This window comes from Nilaparvata lugens, chromosome 2 (assembly GCF_014356525.2).
Source record: "Nilaparvata lugens isolate BPH chromosome 2, ASM1435652v1, whole genome shotgun sequence".
NCBI lineage: Eukaryota > Metazoa > Arthropoda > Insecta > Hemiptera > Delphacidae > Nilaparvata > Nilaparvata lugens.
The window spans coordinates 49,027,625-49,046,689 of NC_052505.1; the positions used below are offsets into that span (position 1 = coordinate 49,027,625).

A 19,065-nucleotide genomic window follows, 5' to 3' on the forward strand; every position below is an offset into this window, starting at 1 on the left:
AAAACAATAGCAAATCTATTTAATGATTTTTTTGTTAACATTGGCAGAGACGTTTTAGCTACTTCTTATGGTGCAGCTGATAATGAAAATGACTATCATAACACCTTCAAGGAAAGAAACCATCAAGCGTCTATATTTTTTGAAGCTGTAACCTATGACGAACTGTTAATTTACATAAAACCATTAAAAAATGGTACTTCTTCTGGAGATGATCTTATATCTTCTAGAATTTTGAAGGATGTTGCTCTGACCATTGTTCCCATTCTGGTTGATATTTTCAATTGCAGTCTATCTACAGGAATATTTCCTTCTGGGATGAAGCTAGCAAGAGTGGTGCCAATCTACAAATCCGGTTCTAGATTTAAGTTGAACAATTATAGACCTATATCTCTGCTGTCTGTCTTCTCAAAGATATTGGAAAAGATAGTGAAAAGAAGACTTCTCAATTTCCTCAACTCATATAACTTTTTCTATAATAAACAGTTTGGCTTTCGTGAACGCATGAATACTGAAATGGCTCTTGAAAGATTCATGTCGGTTGTTTTCTGTGGCTTCAACTTCAGGCCAGCGCGCTGTGTTGAAGGACTGTTTTTGGACATCAGAAAGGCATTTGACACGGTTAACCATTCAATCTTGTTGAATAAATTATCTAAGGCTGGTATCAGGGGCATGGTTCTGGATTGGTTCTCTTCATATTTGAAGGACAGGCAGCAATATGTATCTATTGGGAGAGTGAAGAGTGAGGTTCAGGGAGTGGACTGAGGTGTACCACAGGGTTCCGTCCTTGGACCAATCTTGTTTCTCATCTTTATAAATGATCTCTATTCCTGTGAGTTCAATGGTATGCCTGTGTCCTTTGCAGATGACACTGCCTTGGCATATTGTGGACTGGATGGCCCCAACTTAGAGAGAATGATGCAGGATGATTTAGATAAGCTATTGCTTTGGTTCAGGCACAATAGAATACAGCTCAATCTTACAAAAACAAAATATATATTGTTCACATTAACAACACCATGGACACTGCCTTCTGCACTGAAGTTTCATGGTGCCTGTGATCGGAATGACTGTGACTGTGAGGTCGTTGGTCAGACCAATGCCATTAAATATTTAGGTGTGATTGTTGATGAAAAGCTTAACTGGTCTCAGCATATATCTATCATAAAAAACTATCTGTTACTCGTCCTGCGAAAATTCTATTTCTTGAATAAATTTCTCCCTTTAAATGTTCTTAGGCAGTTATATTTTGCATTTGTTGATCCAAAAATAAGTTATGGTATTAATTGTTGGGGCTCCACCTATATTTGTCACTTGAAGCCATTGATAACGGTGCAGAAATCGATAGTCCGTGTTATAAATAGAAAGGGTAGATATGAACATTCTTTTCCTCTATTTCAGTGCCTTGGATGTTTGCCTCTTAGATATATCTATGTGTTTAAGGTCCTGTATATGTTCTTTGTAATGTCTGGAAACGGTGGTCATACGTTGCTCAGGGATGTTCCCAGCTATCAAACTAGGAGAGTGACAGCTGATTTACTGAGACTACCCAAATCGTATACCACTTGTTTCCAGAAATCGTTTGTATTTCTTGGCCCCAAGTTTTTTAATAACATCCCAATTGAAATCAAGAGGGTTCAAAATCAACTTGTTTTCAAAAAAAGAATTCTTAGATGGCTCAGAGGTCTTATGCCTGACCATTTAGAATCCTTATTCAATGTTATTTCGTAGTTAAAATGTAATTTTGGTGGCTGGTAATAAGCATTAGTAAGATGAGCTGTTATTGGAAAGTGTGCAAGGTGTGTGAATGTGAGAGTGAATGGTTGCTAGTCTTTTCTTTCTCTTTTCTTTTTCTTTCTCCTTTTATTCATGCATTTAAAATTAGTTGAAGTGATATTCATTCCTGCTTGCAAACGTGGAGTATTGTATACTTCCAGCAGGTAGTATTTTTTATTCCGATTCACAAATTTACCGTATATCTAATAAAACATACCAGTATTTATTTTATTAATCTTCCATTAATTATTTTTTATCTTACTGAGCTGAGTGTTTTGTTTTTCTTATTGATTCTGAATGTGAATATTGTGAGTTTGAATAAATAAAATTTGAATTTGAATTTGAAATCTGTCATATGATACCACTTTCAATTTATGGGCTCAATAATCACGCCGTCAGCGGGGTGGAAGGATTGTAGGTAACCAGTTTACTTGCCGCCCCCAGGGGAGTTGTATTCTATAATAATTTGACGGAAATCGATGAAACAAGTCTACAGCTATCATATGATACCACTTTCATATTTCGGGCTCGATAATCACGCCGTCAGCGGGGGGATGGGTTGTAGGTAACCAGGTCCCTTGCCGCCCCCAGGGGAAGTGTATTCCATATTTTTTTTCAAAAATCGATGGAACAAGTCTTCAACTATCATGTGATACCACTTTCAATTCGTGGGCTCGATAATCACGCCGTCAGCGGGGTGGAAGGGTTGTAGGTAACCTGGTCCCTTGCCACCCCCAGGGAAGTTTATTCAAGAAATTTTTGGTGGATATCGATGTAACAAGTCTACAGTTATCATATGATACCTTTTTCAAATTCTGGGCTCAATAATCACGCCGTCAGCGGGGTGGAAGGGTTGTAGGTAACCAGGTCACTTGCCGCACCCTGGGAAGTTGTATTCAATAATAATTTGATGGAAATCGATTGAACAAGTCCACAGTGTTGTCATATGATACCACTTTCAAATCTTGGGCTCGATATTTACGCTTTCAGTGACTGGAAGAGCTGTAGGTTTGCCGCCCCCAGGAAATTTGAATTCTAATTTCAATTTTCTAATAGGAATAGGAACTTTGCACAATGATTTGTGACTGGATAGAGCTACAAAAGAATAAATCATGACAATTTATCGAATTCATAAAACACAATGACGGCCGTTTAAAATTTTATTTTTCCTGACCGACCTACAGCTGAATAACGTGTGCAGGAGGTTGATAGACTAGTTAGAGAATAAAACAATTCCCAGATCTACAAGTTTATTGCAGCTAAGGTTTATTGCATTTCGACATTACAATCACAATATTGTTTGGAATTCATCTTTGCCAAACACTGCCTATTATTATTTTTGAATACACCGCCTATCAATTAAATTTATTCCAAGTATCAATCCATAACTATCGTACAGTATATTAGTCCAGGCAACGAAGACATAATAGGGGAAAAATTCATGTATAAGCCAAAATTGGTACAGTTGTAGGGGAAGGCTTCTTAAACAACATACTAGAAGTACTGGCCGGTGGGGGGCGGTGTTAAGGGGGGAGGAGGGTCTAAAGGTGCATTTTTTTTGGTTTTTAGTGAATAACTCAAAAACTATGGCCTCCAGGAAAAGGATTGTCATTAGTAAAATTGAACTACGTTAAATTCTCTACAAAATAGGTCCTATGCACTTTTTTGATAGGATTAAAAATAGTGGAGAAAATAGGGAAAAAAATTCATTGTACAAAATTACTATAGTTTACGGTTACAAATTCTACTTATACTTCTACAAATAATAATAATACTATGTGGAGTTTTTAATACAGGTCTGTGCGAGTAATCCTAGTGCAGGTATGGAGGGCTTAAAGTCAAGATCATATGGCTGTGGAAGGGGGTGAGCAGACGGCTGGAAAATGGTGGAGTGCTAAACCCCCCCCCACCCTGCTCGTTTTGTGCTGTTGACATCAGTGTAACCATCAAACACAACCATACAGTTTTCGCCGTAATGTTTTTTTTTATTTTATGTTATTTAGTTTTTTATTTTATTTTTCCCGCCAGACTGGTGGGAGGCGGGAGGTACTGGCGTGACTGCGCGGCGGTGGTGGTGGTGATGGTGGTACAGGTGGGGGGGTTAGCACGCCACCACGTTCCAGCCGTCTGCTCAACCCATTCTACAGCCACATGATCTTGACTTTAAGCCCTCCATACCTTCACTAGGATTACTCGCACAAACCTGTATTGAATACTCCACATAGTATTATTATTATTTGTAGTAGTATAAGTGGAATTTGTAACTGTTAACTATAGTAATTTTGTACAATGAATATTTTTCCCTATTTTCTCCACTTTACATCTCCACTATTTTTAATCAAAAAAGTGCATAGGTCTTTTTTGTAGAGAATTTTACGTAGTTCAATTTTACTGATGACAACCTTTTTCCTGGAGGCCTTAGTTTTTGAGTTATTCACTAAAAACCAAAAAAATGCACCTTTGAAGCCCCTCCCCCCCCTTCACTCCACCCTCACTGGTCAGTACTTTTAGTATGTTGTTTAAGAACCCTTACCCTACAACTGTACCAATTTTGGCTTATACATGAATTTTTTCCCCTATTATGTCTTCGTTGCCTGGACTATATGGCAATGATATTCTAATGATATGCACAAGAAAGTATTCTGAACTTGAATTAAAACGTTGAATGCTACAAACAGTTACTACATTCTATAATAAACATTCTCCAACAGCCTTATGACAGTTCCTCATATAATATTTTTTTCTCATTCAAATTACTAGAATATTATTGAATTATATGGAATATGAATTGATTTGTACAAGAAGTATTCATCCAGTTAGGTACATACTCAATGACAAGAATATACAAGAGTATACAAAATAAATGTTAATTACCGTACTCAAGAACTGTATCATATAAGATATACCTGATTGGATATAGGTATGAAGAAATTCGTCATAAATATGATCACAAGCTCAGAAAAGCTAAAATATCATTGGATAAAAATTTTCAACAAAAATAAAATGAGAACTCAAAAATCAGTTGAATGTCTAAGTCGCTGGGTTGGATATTATTTAATTTTGATTATGAACTAACAACAAATTGGAGAATTTTTTATAACTTTGTTAATTTTGAACAGATTGATTTGAAACTTCATGGGTGTGTTAATAGTATGAAGGGAATCGTTCATGATTTTTTGTAGAATTTTCCTACGTTCCCTTCTCCCTCCTAAACCGAAAACATAATGGTAGTACTGATGGTATTTGCGAGAATATTCAAAAGTCGCGCTTTTGAGTAAACCAATAGTGTTGTTCAGCGGGCGATTCAATCCAATCCTGTTCCTTGCCGCGAAGCACAGAGGAAGCTCAGAATAGCGCGACTTTTAAATCTTCTCGCATTATAGCATCAGAGCTACCATGTTTTTTCAGTTTAGGAGCGAGAAGGGGGCGTAAGAAAATTCTACAAAAAATCATGAACGTTTCCCTTCTTACAATTAACACACCTAAGAAGTTCAAAATCAATCTGTTCATAACTAACAGAGTTATAAAAATTCTCCAATTTGTTGTTAGTTTAAAATCAAAATTGAATAATATCCAACCTACCGACCTGGACATACAACTGATTTTTGAGTTCTCATTTTAATTTTGTTAAATTCATCTAATTTTTTAAATTTAATTTTGTCAAATTCATACATCATTATGGAATACACCTTCCCTGGGGGCGGCAAGGGACCTGGTTACCTACAGCTCTTCCATTCACTGAAAGCGTAATAATTATCGAGCCCAAAATTTGAAAGTTGTATAATATGATATCTGTAGACTTGTTACATCGATTTGCATGAAAATTTTATGGAATACACCTTCCCTGGGGGCGGCAAGGGACCTGGTTACCTACAACCATTCCCCCCCGCTGGCGGCGTGATTATCGAGACCAAATTTTGAAAGTGGTATCATATGACAGCTGTAGATTTGTTACGTCGATTCCCATCAAATTTTTCTTGAGTACGCCTTCCCTGGGGGCGGCAAGGGACCTGGTTACCTACAACCCTTCCACCCCGCTGAAGGCGTGATTATTGAACCCAAAATTTGAAAGTGGTATAATATGATAGCTGTAGACTTGTTCCATCGATTTCCGTTTAATTATTATAGAATACATCTTCCCTGGGAGCGGCAAGGGACCTGGTTACCTACAACCCTTCCCCACCTCTGACGGCGTGATTATGAAGCCCAAAATTTAAAAGTGGTATAATATGATATATGTAGACTTGTTACATCGATTTCCATAGAATTTTCTTGAAATACACCTTCCCTGGGGACGGCAAGGGACCTTGTTACCTACAACCCTCCCCGCCCCCCTCTGACGGCGTGATTATCGAGCCCAAAATTTGAAAGTGGTATCATATGATAGCTGAGGGATTGTTCCATTGGTTTCCATCGAGTTTTTTGGAATTCACCTTTCCTGGGTGCGGCAAGGGACCTGGTTACCTACAGCTCTTCCAGTCACTGAAAGCGTAATTATCGAGCCAAAATTTGAAAGTGGTATAATATGATAGCTGTAGACTTGTTACATCGATTTCCATAGAATTTTCTTGAAATACACCTTCCCTGGGGACGGCAAGGGACCTTGTTACCTACAACCCTCCCCGCCCCCCTCTGACGGCGTGATTATTGAACCCAAAATTTAAAAGTGGTATCATATGATAGCTGAGGGATTGTTCCATTGGTTTCCATCGAGTTTTTTGGAATTCACCTTCCCTGCGGGCGGCAAGTGACCTGGTTGCCTACAACCATTCCCCCTCACCCGCTGACTGCGTGATTTTTGACCCCAAAATTTGAAAGTGATATCATATGATAGCTGTAGACCTGTTTCATTGACTCCAATATAATTTTTCTCGAATACACTTTTTCTGGAGGCTGATTACTTACAAACCTTCTCCCCCCCGCCGACGGCGTAATTGTTGAGCCCAAAATTTTAAAGTTGTATCATATGATAGCTGAAGACTTGTTCGATCGATTCTTATCAAATTTTTCCGGAATACACTTTCCCTGTGGGCGACCATGGACCTAGTTTAATACATCCCCCCCGCCGACGGACTATATCGTTTTCCCTCCGCCCACAGCGTTATTATTGAGCCCAAAATTTGAAAATGGTAAAGAATGGAAGCCCAAAATTCGCTCTATCGAATGACACCTTCATCTTCAAGATCGGTGATGGTCGCGGGCTAACCGTGGAGCTGGCCCGCCAATATATAAACCCTTATAAACCCCATTTCCGGTTGAGCCCAAAAATTGAAATTTGGATATTCTGGAAGCCCAAAAAAAGCCCTAAATATTGGCATATGTTTCAAATTTTGGGCTCGATATGGTGGGGCCAGCTTCACGGCGGTTACTTTGCTTCGCCTACTTCTCCGATATCATTCTGTTCGATGTAACTAGTCTCTTTTATCACTGCGAGATGGCGTTTCAATCCCGATAACAGAGTTCACATAGCTGCTCTTAGCCTTAGCTCTATTGAACAGCTTCATTAAAACTGAAAAGGCGACTCTGTAAATAATAATTTCTAAAAATGTCAACCAAATTCCACTCTAAGCGTTTGTTTGTCAATACCTAACGGAACTTTATTGTTAACAATACTAATAATACAATTAAGATGTTAAAGCTCATAAAAATAAATTGAAAATGGATGCTGGAAGTTTGAAGTGAATCTTACTCTGAAAATATTATTTAGTTATTCAGCTAGCTATCCAGCGAGTATAGAAATAAATTATTCGTCTTCTTCTATGCCCACCCATTGATATACTTGTATACTTCCACCCAACAAAATAAGTGCTATTCTATATTCACTGGTACATTATAATCATTACACTTATATGAAAACTTTTTTGATTTGTCAGCAAGATCATTATTACAATAAATTATCTTATACAGCAAGATCATTTCTTATACGGTACCAGATTCCTACTCCATCCCGGGACTGATTTATCCCTTCCACAGCATTAATCATTGAAGTAAAATAGAAGTGTTAGAGTATTCTAAACTTCAATTTTGATTTGAGGTGGTATTCTACAATCAAACAAGCTGTGAGATCTTATTTGGATGATGATGCTTTATATAGTATAATCACTGTTGCTCTTCTATTTTTACTTTCCTTGCCCTATTACCATAGGTAAGGAAAGTATTGCTTTCCGAAAAAAATTAAGTAACCACAATTTCTAAATTTCTATACGTTTCATGGTCCCCTGAGTCCAAAAAAGTGGTTTTTGGGTATTGGTCTGTATGTGTGTGTGTGTGTTTGTGTATGTGCGTCTGTGTACACGATATATCATCTCCCAATTAACGGAATGACTTGAAATTTGGAACTTAAGGTCCTTCCCCTTTAAGGATCCGACACGAACAATTTCGATCAAATTCAATCAAAGATGGCGGCTAAAATGGCGAAAATGTTGTCAAAAACAGGGTTTTTCGCGATTTTCTCAAAAACGGCTCCAACGATTTTGATCATCATACCTAAAATAGTAATATTGATAAGCTCTATCAACTGCCACAAGTATCATATCTGTAAAAATTCCAGGAGCTCCGCCCCATCTATGCAAAGTTTGATTTTAGATTCTCAATTATCAGGCTTCAGTTGAAATTCAATCAAAAAAATTTAAGTGGAGAAGATTAAGCATGGAAATCTCTACAATTAATGTTCAGTAACATTTCACCTACAATTTAAAATAAGCTCGAAACTCGAGAAATTGTTATTATTTCAATTGCAAACTGTTGGCAACTGTAGATTCTATTGAATCATTCACTATGAAGAGATAGCAGACTTCGTGTGTCTCCAGTGTTATTGTCTTGTCACCAACTGTCTTGAATCTTTGAATAGTAGACTTGAGATACGCGCGAACACTAGCGTCAGGTGATAAATTTTCATAACAGCAAGGAAAGTTGTGTGAGTGTGCCACACCAGATTTTTCATTTCATTCAACTGTTTCTTTGCAAATTATATTTTATGTGTGGTATCATCATCCACATATGGCAAAAAAGAACATCAACCTCTTTCAAGGTTGAGATTTCATGTGCTAACAAAGAATCAACGTAACTCTTTTGGATATGTTCGTATTGAATTATTTATTTATTTATCATTTTACAATGAACTCAAGGACAAAGAAACAGACTACAGTCCAAAACTTCTTTTCATCCCAATTTCAAAAAATAAATTGTCCAAATAAATGTTATGTGCTTGTGTTTGATTGCTTGTTTACATTTGATTGGTGCAAGATGTTCACTTGATTGGTGATTTGTCCAATGAAAATATGAAAAGTCAATCAATTGGAAAATTGAATTTGCAGTATTCCTAGTTTTTATGAATAGATTCATACTGTATTTTCTAGTATACTGTAAATTCATAGCTGTAATTCGAGGTATTATATTAGAGTTATTATACAGAGAGAGTCATATATATGGGAACCCTTCAATAAGTTGGAGACTGTTGTAGATATAATACTGAAACTTTCAGGATAAGCTATTGGTCAAATATTCTACCTTTTGACGTACAACTGAATTTCAACCCCTCATGATAGGGTGACCAAGGGGTTGTAACTCGAATATTTTAAATGTAAACACCCTTTGAGTGGTACATCATTTTAAAGGCCTTTTTAAAACAAGAAAGGTAGCATCAATTTAAATGTTCTATGATACTTGTATCCAAAATGGCGGCTGATAAAAGTTTTAGTTTTTGAAGAAATGGTTGGTTGTAATTCAAATATTTTGAATGTAGACACCCATTGTGTGATACATCATTTTAAAGGCATTTTCAAAACGAGAAAGATGACATCAATAAAAATGTTCTATGATACTTTTATCCAAAATGGCGACTGATTGAACTTTATCAATACTATTCCCTAAAAAACTAAAACTTCAATCAGCAGCCATTTTGGATAAAAGTATCATAGAACATTTAAATTGATTTCAACTTTCTTGTTTTAAAAAGGCTTTTAAAATGATGTACCACTCAATGGGTGTTTACATTTAAAATATTTGAATTACAACCCCTAAGTCACCCCCTTATAAAGGGTTGAAATTCAGTTGTACGTCAAAAGGTAGAGTATTTGACCAAAAGCTTATCTGAAAGTAACAGTATCATAAGTACAACAGTCTCCAACCTTTTGAAGGGTTACCATACTACATATGACTCACTCTGTATAATGACAGATTTCCGTTTCGACAATAATTATTGTCAAACATATATTTAATACTTGAAGAGCGTGGAAATAACTATGAAATACTTCAGCTGAAGTAGACAACAATGAAACTCGAATATAGATATCAAATCAACATTAAACAATAGTTTTTGATAAAAGTAATTCTTTTTTCCAATTCATCCCAAATTCGAAATACTATCTTTTATCTGAATAAAAGTACGGTAATATAAAAATTAATATTTTCAGAACCTGCAAGTATAAAGTGTTTGCAGAGGAATATGTAATCGAACCTGCATGGTCCACTGTAGTTCAATCATACGTAAATATTATTACGATACTGGAAAATTATAATTACGATACTCGAAATCCACTTCCTCGTCCAAAACAACAGTGATTCTCCGTGATCTATCATTAGACTTCAAGTAGGAAAATTGAAGGCCAAGCAAGCAATGATCATAATGTATTGGACGATGTATCTATAAAACCAAAGATCATCATTACATGCCTGGAGAAAAACAAGCAAGCGAAAACTATGTTTAGTTTCAATGCCCTTTCACAACAAAAACTTCTACTGAATTAATCCACCATACAACACTTTCCGTAAAAATACTGTACATTTAAGAGCTTATTTTAAACCCGTGATGTAAACAACACACTGTATAATACAAGCGTTTCCACTGACTGGATACTTTTCCTTTCTATTCAGGAATTGAATATCTTGAGAGAAGTGAGTTGCAAAACTGTTCATCGAAATAATAGCGCTTATTGAGTATATTTCGTGAGACTAGGAGAAGTCATGTTGAGAAAGTGATGGATGAAATTATTATTCAACAATACATTGATATTTTGAGCTGATGAGAATACTTTCGCATTTTATTGAATTTCCTTGGAATTTTCAAAATTATTTATCAGCAACATTAATTTGATCCGTCGGTTTCACATTTTATTTTTTATGTTTGCTCCGAATTATACTATACTTGCAATACATTTTTAAATCAGTAGAAGCTGGGTAAAAAAATAGATGAGACTTATATACGATGGCACAGAACAACAATATGGATTTGAGACATAGGCGGTTCCAGTACCGATTCTCGGGGTATGCCATGGACCTTGAAAATTTTTATTTTCAGTATTCTAAAATATAACTTATTCTAAGGGACTTGAATAATGAAATGTGACAGTCAAATACTTGAAGGCTGTTACAAAACACAGCCTCATGGCCATTTACAAAGCTATCTCTTGTTCACTTGTTCAAGTTCAAGGCTACTTGGATTTACATAAAAACCAAAGCACCCTTTTCTTGACATATATTTTTATTATTCGGTTAAGCCAAAACATGTTGTAAATAATAAAATTATATTTTGATGAAAGGGTACTTTGATTTTTTTATCTTATATCATAATATTATAGAGTAGCATACCGATATTTCTAAAGAGTAAACTCCAGTCTTCTGGAACCCTTCTTTCAAAGTCGTTCGATGACATTTTCAATATCCAAATGAGTGTTACTGTGTACATGTTGGATTTAAATATTACTACAATAAGTCCTCGTTATCCTCAGTCTAACAGCTTAGCTGCTAGGCTAATAGACAGACTGATTAGGCGGTCCAATTCATCTACCCGACCCAGACCCAATATTGTAATTATTGAGTGCCTCCCCCCCCCCATGGCCACTCTCTGGAAACGCCAATGATTTGAGATTCGCTCATACATTTTGACTCGATCATACTATTATCTAGTACTATTATCCAATATAGAAGTTTTCTCTGGCTCGATTCAGTGGTGCTGAGCGTTCAGACCAGTGGCGGCGCTTCCATAAGGGCCAAGTGGGCCGGGGCCACCCAAATGAAACAGTAAAGTACATTTTAAAATGCTTCAGGTTATGTGGTTAATGGTTATTCAATAAAATACAATATAAATTAATTTTGAACTGACAACAGGAGAAAACTCTCGTTAAAATACCATGCAAATCATCCGTGGCCATCGTAGAATACGTACGAGTTCAACGATGGCCACGAATCATTACTTAGCACATTGAAGGGCCCCACAATTCAGGCCCTTCTAGCTCTCATGAGAACGTATTGGCAAGGCAACGCAAGCCGGCGGCGCTGGACTGGCTGCGAGCAATGCATTGGTATACGGAGCAAGTCTGAACTTCAGACTAATGTTCGTGATGAGTGCATTGAGCCAAATTAAGTTTGAGACTCGTCCGCCACCCTGTAATATACTGTAGACATGCAGAGCTAGAAGAAAACTTCTATTACATTGTTTTGCATTGCATCGACTATTTACTACTTTCACACTCCTATTACTATTCAAAATACTTTAGTACTTCATTCACTTCAAGACCCTTTATCATTTTGGAAAATTTCATACTGAGTACAATTTCCAAACAATATAGGCTAAATTAATGCTAATTCCACTCAATCCACCATGATGATTACTGGCTTATTTCATGAGACTTTCAAATAATTAATATTGGTCACAATCAGATAATATAATTATGTTGTTACGCTTACAAAATTATTTACTCTCAATGATACTAACTTTTACTTATTTTATTATCAATTATATAATGGGATATATGCTGATTCAGGTACACCACCGTCTATACAGTGGGAGGAGCTTGAGTGGCAAAAAATAAAAGAATGGCGAGTTTATGAGAGAAGATGAGTCAAGTGGTCAAGGTGAACGTGTAATTATGACGTCACACGAGCACGAGTGAAGAAGAGGATGCTGGCTTGCTGGCACTTACTCGAAATGGAGGAGTCAGCTGCCCTCAGGGCGGAAACAAAGTCTCACCGACTGAGAAAGCTGAGATCACTTTCTATAAGCTGATGCAGACCACTGAAGGTATGACCAACTTCAGAGCCAATCGATTCACTTTCAGTAGAGACTTACTTTCGTTAGCTCAGAGATGCACTCTATGTAGCACAGTGTGACCTTGCTGATAGCATACAAATAATTCAATTTGGTCGATGCACAAAGCTGGTAGTATCCAAGTTCAATAGAAAGCTATGAGCATAGAGAAAAAGTGTTCTTTCCTCATTTGCTCTTCCCTCAAAAAAGAATAAGTGTTCATCCGTCAGTGCTATAAGGTACCAAAAGTACCTTTAATTTGAATTTATTATTATTATCAAATGTAGTTCTACCTTCATTTATATACTTTGGAGTATAAAATTCCATTATGTTAATTCATGCAGTTATAACATAAGTTTTATATGATTGGTTGCATAGATTATCCAACTATTCATTATTTTGATAGATTATCGTTTTGTGTGTCTGTGGGCAGTATTCACAGTTAAAGTTCAAACTCAATCGTACCACCTACTGGTTTATACACTAAAAGTAGCACATTATAATAAATAAAAAAAAACTTTTATTCATATCCACGTTTTCATGTTCAGATTAACGTGGAACTTCGACTGTTCATTCCGCCAAGTGATTCAGACGTAGATTGATATTATTTAAACCGACTTGTTATGTGACTTACTATTCCTTGTTTTTTAGTTTTTAAAAAATCAGGTATCTGTCGCTCTCTTCAGCATTAATTCCAGCGACAATAAACCTTTCTGGAGAATAAACTTTTTCTGAGTTCTATGCTTTTGCGTGGGTGAAGAAATGGATGATGATGAGATATGAGTGACCTACAACTTAAGTTTGTAATGAATCCGTTTGAAATCACGCAAGTGGATGTACTTCCTCAGTTATTGAATGATTTTTAAATCAGTTTGTATAAGCAGGATTGTCTGCTTTTTGTAGTTATAGTTCGTTATAGAAGTGGACTCTGTAGTAAAAAAGTTGAGTGAAATTGCATTACAGAAAGTGTTTACAGGTTGGGAACTTGTCAACAACACAATAGAATCCTGAGGTGATAACTTGATTCATAAATACATGGAAAAGTATGATAATAATTATACTTTTTTCATATCTCCTCAAGTTTTCGAGATATCTGCTCTTGAAGGTGTAACATTATTGAAAAAAACAAGTTTGCCACCAATTTTTTTTCTATTTTTGCTCTTATAACTTTTTGAAAATTGATGGTATTGAAAAGTTTTAGAATGAATATTGTAGGAAATTATGTAAGCTTTAATTTGTTATGTGACAGTCAAGTCCTTAAGATACATAGTTTTTGAGTTTTATGCGAGAAACCAAAAAATGGAACCTTTAAACCACCCCCACACCCTCAGCACAGGGGGTAGGGGTGGAGACTTTTGATATGTTTACCTCCTTACTCCTCTTAACAGAACTGTGGGGTCAAGAATTTATTGTCTTCCAAACATTTCCCTCTATACCCTTTTTTGAGCATTAATTGCCTGGGCTATTACTATTTGGCAATTTTTACTTTCCTTGCCCTACTACCATAGGTAAGGAAAGTATTGCTTTTCAAAAAAATTAAGGTACCCCAATTTCAAGTTTTCTATACGTTTCAAGGTCCCCTGAGTCCAAAAACATGATTTTTGGGTATTGGTGTGTGTGTGTGTGTGTGTGTGTGTGGTGTGTGTGTGTGTGTGTGGTGTGTGTGTGTGTGTGTGTGTGTGTGTGTGTGTGTATGTCTGTGAACACGATAACTCCATTCCTAATTAACCGATTGACTTGAAATTCTAAACTCAAGGTCCTTATACCATGAGGACCCGACAGTAAGAAATTCAAAAAAATTCAATTCAAGATGGCGGAAAAAATGGCGGATAATTACTAAAAAACCATGTTTTTCACGGTTTTCTCAAAAACGGCTCTAACGATTTTCTTCAAATTCATACCAAGGATAGCTATTTATAAGCCCTATAAACTGACATGAGTCTCATTTCTGGGAAAATTGCAGGAGCTACGTAATATTCTTGAGAAAAATGGCGGATTATTTCTAAAAAAACATGTTTTTCACAGTTTTCTCAAAAACGGCTCCAACGATTTCCTTTAAATTTATACCATGGATAGCTATTCATATGCCCTATCAACTGACATGAGTCTCATTCCTGGGAAAATTGCAGGTGCTCCGTAATATTCTTGAGAAAAATGGCCGATAGTTACTAAAAAACCATGTTTTTCAAGATTTTCTCAAAAATGACTTGACCGATTTATTTCAAATTCATACCCTCTTTACTCATTTATCAGCTCTATCAACTGGCATGAGTCTTTTCCCTGGGAAACTAATGGGGTCCACCTCATCCTTGAGAAATGGACTTTGTAAACTCCCTCTCGTGCATGAGGTAGGTAGGTAGAGCAGTTTATAAAAAGAACACATAGTCGTGATATTTCATCTGTAGAACAGCTGTTTTGACGACTTTTTAAAAAATCATCGAATTTCACAATTTACACAAAGAAAATGTACTCTTAAAACAATTATATATGCACATCTACAGTAGTCTGATCGTAGTTTCAAATATGTTGCTGCCAATCGTCATTATTCCCCTAAATTATTCTCGTTTAAGAATGAGGCTTACAGTTCAATGAGCATGGAAAGTTGTGTGAGTGTACCACACCAGATTTTTATTCAATTTATCTCTTCCATGAAAAAATATTTTTTCAGCGATTCGAGAATTCTTCGAATTCTCATGATTTTTTTTCATTTGCTCAGCCCAAGTCTCTCAAAATTAATATTTAAAAATTCAAATTCAAATGCGTCATATATACTTCTAAATTATTATTATTATTCAAATTGAGCAGAATAATCAATCCAAATTTATTAAATAAGCGAAGCGAATTCTATGTTTCAAGTGAATCGGCGTTTGTCTGTTTGTTTGTTTGTACCGTAATTACAGTCGCAGTTATGGTCCGAGTTGGATAAAATTTGGCGTACAAGTACTTTAAAAAAGGCGCAGAATCTTATGTATTTAAAATTTTCAAGTTCATTCCCGTTTCAAGATGGCGGCCCTTTATTCGGAAATATTTTACCCTTAGAATAAACCTAACTTTTCAATACTTTATCGGATCAGGTTTAAATTGGGCTCATTCTTCTCAGCCCTTCAAAGCCGTATTATTTCATTTACGATCACATGTTCAAAATTTTTGGAATTCTATAATTTTTTCCAAGCCCTATATTTCAAGTTTCATATTTTTTATCTTTTCAACCGTGCATCCTAGCTCAAAAGTGTAAAAAACTCCTATTTCTCAGCGTCCTCCACAGATCCTATTGCATAATAGCATCATAGCCTACTCCAAATCCAATTTGTATATGTGTTAGTGTGTGAATAGGCGGGCGTGTGTGAGTAGTGATGTTAGTCAAACAATTAGTTTAACTCAAATAGAATATTATTCTCATGATATTATGGAGATTGGTCATTGACAGAGCGAGATGAGGTCTAAGATTCAAGACGACGGTTTGGCATTTCTCTTAATGTTTAAATGTTTAAATGTTTAAATGTTTAAATGTTTAAATGTTTAAATGTTTAAATGTTTAAATGTTTAAATGTTTAAATGTTTAAATGTTTGAATGTTTAAATGTTTAAATGTTTAAATGCTTAAATGTTTAAATAAATAAATGTTTATTTCCCCCCAAAAAAACTAAAATCACAACATCAATTACACAAAATATTAGATAAATTACAATATTACATACGGTAAAATAGTGAGTTACAAAAAAATTCTTATAATGTGTCCTCTACTTGTTTAGATTTTTTTCTGTGTGGAAATTGACCTACTCCACTATGGCGTACCATGTTCTAGAGTAGTTTTTGTTAGTTTTTTGTGCGTATTATTAATTAGTTAGTGTTTAGTGAGTCATTAGGTGGTTATTTGTTGTTTGAAATACTGTTTTCTATGTTCTGTCTTCCTTTGCTCATCAACCAATTGTGTACTATTGTTTTGAACTTTCTAGGATGATTAATCTGTTTAAAGTTTGCAGGAAGTAGATTATATAATTTTGGTGCTAAATGATTGAAATGTCTCTGGTATAGTGCCTTCCTTGCAACACTGGTGATGAGAAGATTCCTGTATCTGGTATTGTGGTTGTGGTTTCTGGTTTGGAATGTTTTTGGGTTCTTGTGTAATCTGCATAGTATCTCCTTGGAGTAATGATGTCTTGGATCCATCACGTCAAACTCATTGAATAGCTGGTCTGATGAATAGCGTGGAGGCTTCTGGTTGATGACCCTCATGATCAGCTTCTGTACCCTGAGGAGCGGTTCGATGTGCAAGAAGCTTGCACCTCCCCATCCCACAATCCCATACATCATGAGGGACTGTGCTAGAGAGAAGTAGATAACTCTTAGACATCCCTTGCCGACCAGTGTCCTCAGAATCCTGAATCTACAGATGGTCTTCCTCAGTCTCCCGCATAATTCATTGAGATGATGATCCCAGCGCAGAAAAGAGTCCATTGTAGCTCCCAGGTATTTCTGTGACTATTTCCTGTGAACTGTGTATAAAGTGTTATTCCATTGATTCTTGATTACTATCTCATCTCCTGTTGGCTGTCCATGTTGAGTCGCCGAAAAGGTCAGAAAGAAGGTTTTCTCATGGTTCAATGTTAGCAGATTTTCACTCAACCAGCGAGACACCCTCTGAAGTCCAATCTCGGCTTCTCTCCAGGTCATCTCCCAGGTCGGTTCAGAGAACAGTAGAACCATCAATTTGATCATTTAGACATGATCAAATGTTTAACATGATCCATTAATTTCCATGTTGCATGTTTAAATGTTTAATTGTTTAATTTATTAGAGTAAAAATCAGACTATAGAATTATTCATGAATCAGGACATAAATCAGCTGTCGAGTGGATCATAAATCGCATGCCATGACGCATGCAATTCAATATCTCAATGTAGCTTGGTAAAAAATCAGCGGCTGTGTAGACTATAAATTGCATGCCTCATTGCATGCCACATTGAATTCAATTTCTATGCACTATTAAATAGGATGCAAATAACTTATAACAGCTTGTCTGGTCGCCTATATCTCTTCTGGTTTTCTCGCGCTAAATTCCAGAAAGCGTTATATGATAATTAAATCTTGTGTAAGCTTGATTTTATCAAATAAATAGTTGGTGTATCAGTGTGGATATGCGCATGGTTTGGGACATCGTTCAGTTATAAATGTTATTTATTCTATTGATAAAATGTTTGTTCGTTATTTCTTATTATATTCTTTAATTTTTATAAGTTTTGGAATTTTGAATTCTCAATTTGTTTTATTTTTACTTTTTCCATGAGTATTTGAAATCTTTATATTTTTCATTTTTGAATTAGGTGGTATTTTTGTTATTTGTATTATTTATTATTGTATAAGTTCGTGCTATTTTTATTGTTAATTTTGTTTTTTCATTTGTATCTGTACAATTTTTATTGTTAAGGATACATATTTGGGGAAACCTTCTCTCTCCATTGTGAATAAATAAATGAACTATTGATTGCGTGCAATAACGCATGCAATTAATTACTAAAATAACAAAGTATTGTCTCTCGAACATTCTCTGCTTTGAACTTGGGCTGTCCTGTTGCCAGTATGTCTTGAAAGATATTAGCTTTTGATGTTAGCATTTTTGATACACCAACCCCAACAGCCATTACGGTAGACACGACATACAGACAGGATTTACTCTGATGGACAGTATAAGAGGAGGCTGCGGTTTATAACTGCATGAGATCCACTGTTCACAGAACTACTAGTCTATTATGTAGATTGATCAATGCGGTCAATTGATTACGGTTTGGGAAAATCTCCTTTTTTAACATTACCTTAATCCTTAATGACATATTCCAATCATTCCACTTTCATGACTTGATAAGGGTGCGATTGGGATCAGTATGTAATCAAAATTGTCGATTAGAATTGATTTTTATAATTATGCGAGATATTTTCAGATTACAACAAGCTGGAATAATAATCTCACTATAATTAGTAACAGAAAGATAATTTCTGTTCAATACATACGGTACTTAATAAGGTTTGCCTGGACTTGGCAAAAATATAGAATTTTGTGAAATCCTGAAACATTGTAGTAGAGAATGTAGACATTCTACAAATGGACTTCACGTTGAAGAAAAGATTACTGAATAAGTTTTAAAAACAGAATTGTACGATAGTCTTGACTTTACTATCAGTTTTAACTATTCTTGGAGCAAAAACTAGAGCAGGTGTAGATGAAAGAAGAAGTTGTGAAACTTCTTATTATCTAACAGTCACGTCAC

At 35.7% G+C, this 19,065-nt stretch overlaps 1 protein-coding gene across 8 annotated transcripts in view; it reads left to right on the forward strand.

Moving 5' to 3' along the window:
- LOC111047906 (aspartate, glycine, lysine and serine-rich protein) overlaps positions 1-19,065 on the forward strand; it is a 94,408-nt gene that overhangs the window by 60,000 nt on the left and 15,343 nt on the right. For 7 of the 8 annotated variants that reach the window (XM_039421397.1, XM_039421396.1, XM_039421399.1 and 4 more), the window contains one exon: positions 12,537-12,793. The exons of the other annotated variant lie outside the window; for it this stretch is intronic. The gene's annotated coding sequence lies outside the window, so the exon portion shown is untranslated. The remainder of the gene's footprint in view (positions 1-12,536; positions 12,794-19,065) is intronic. 8 annotated transcript variants of the gene reach the window in all.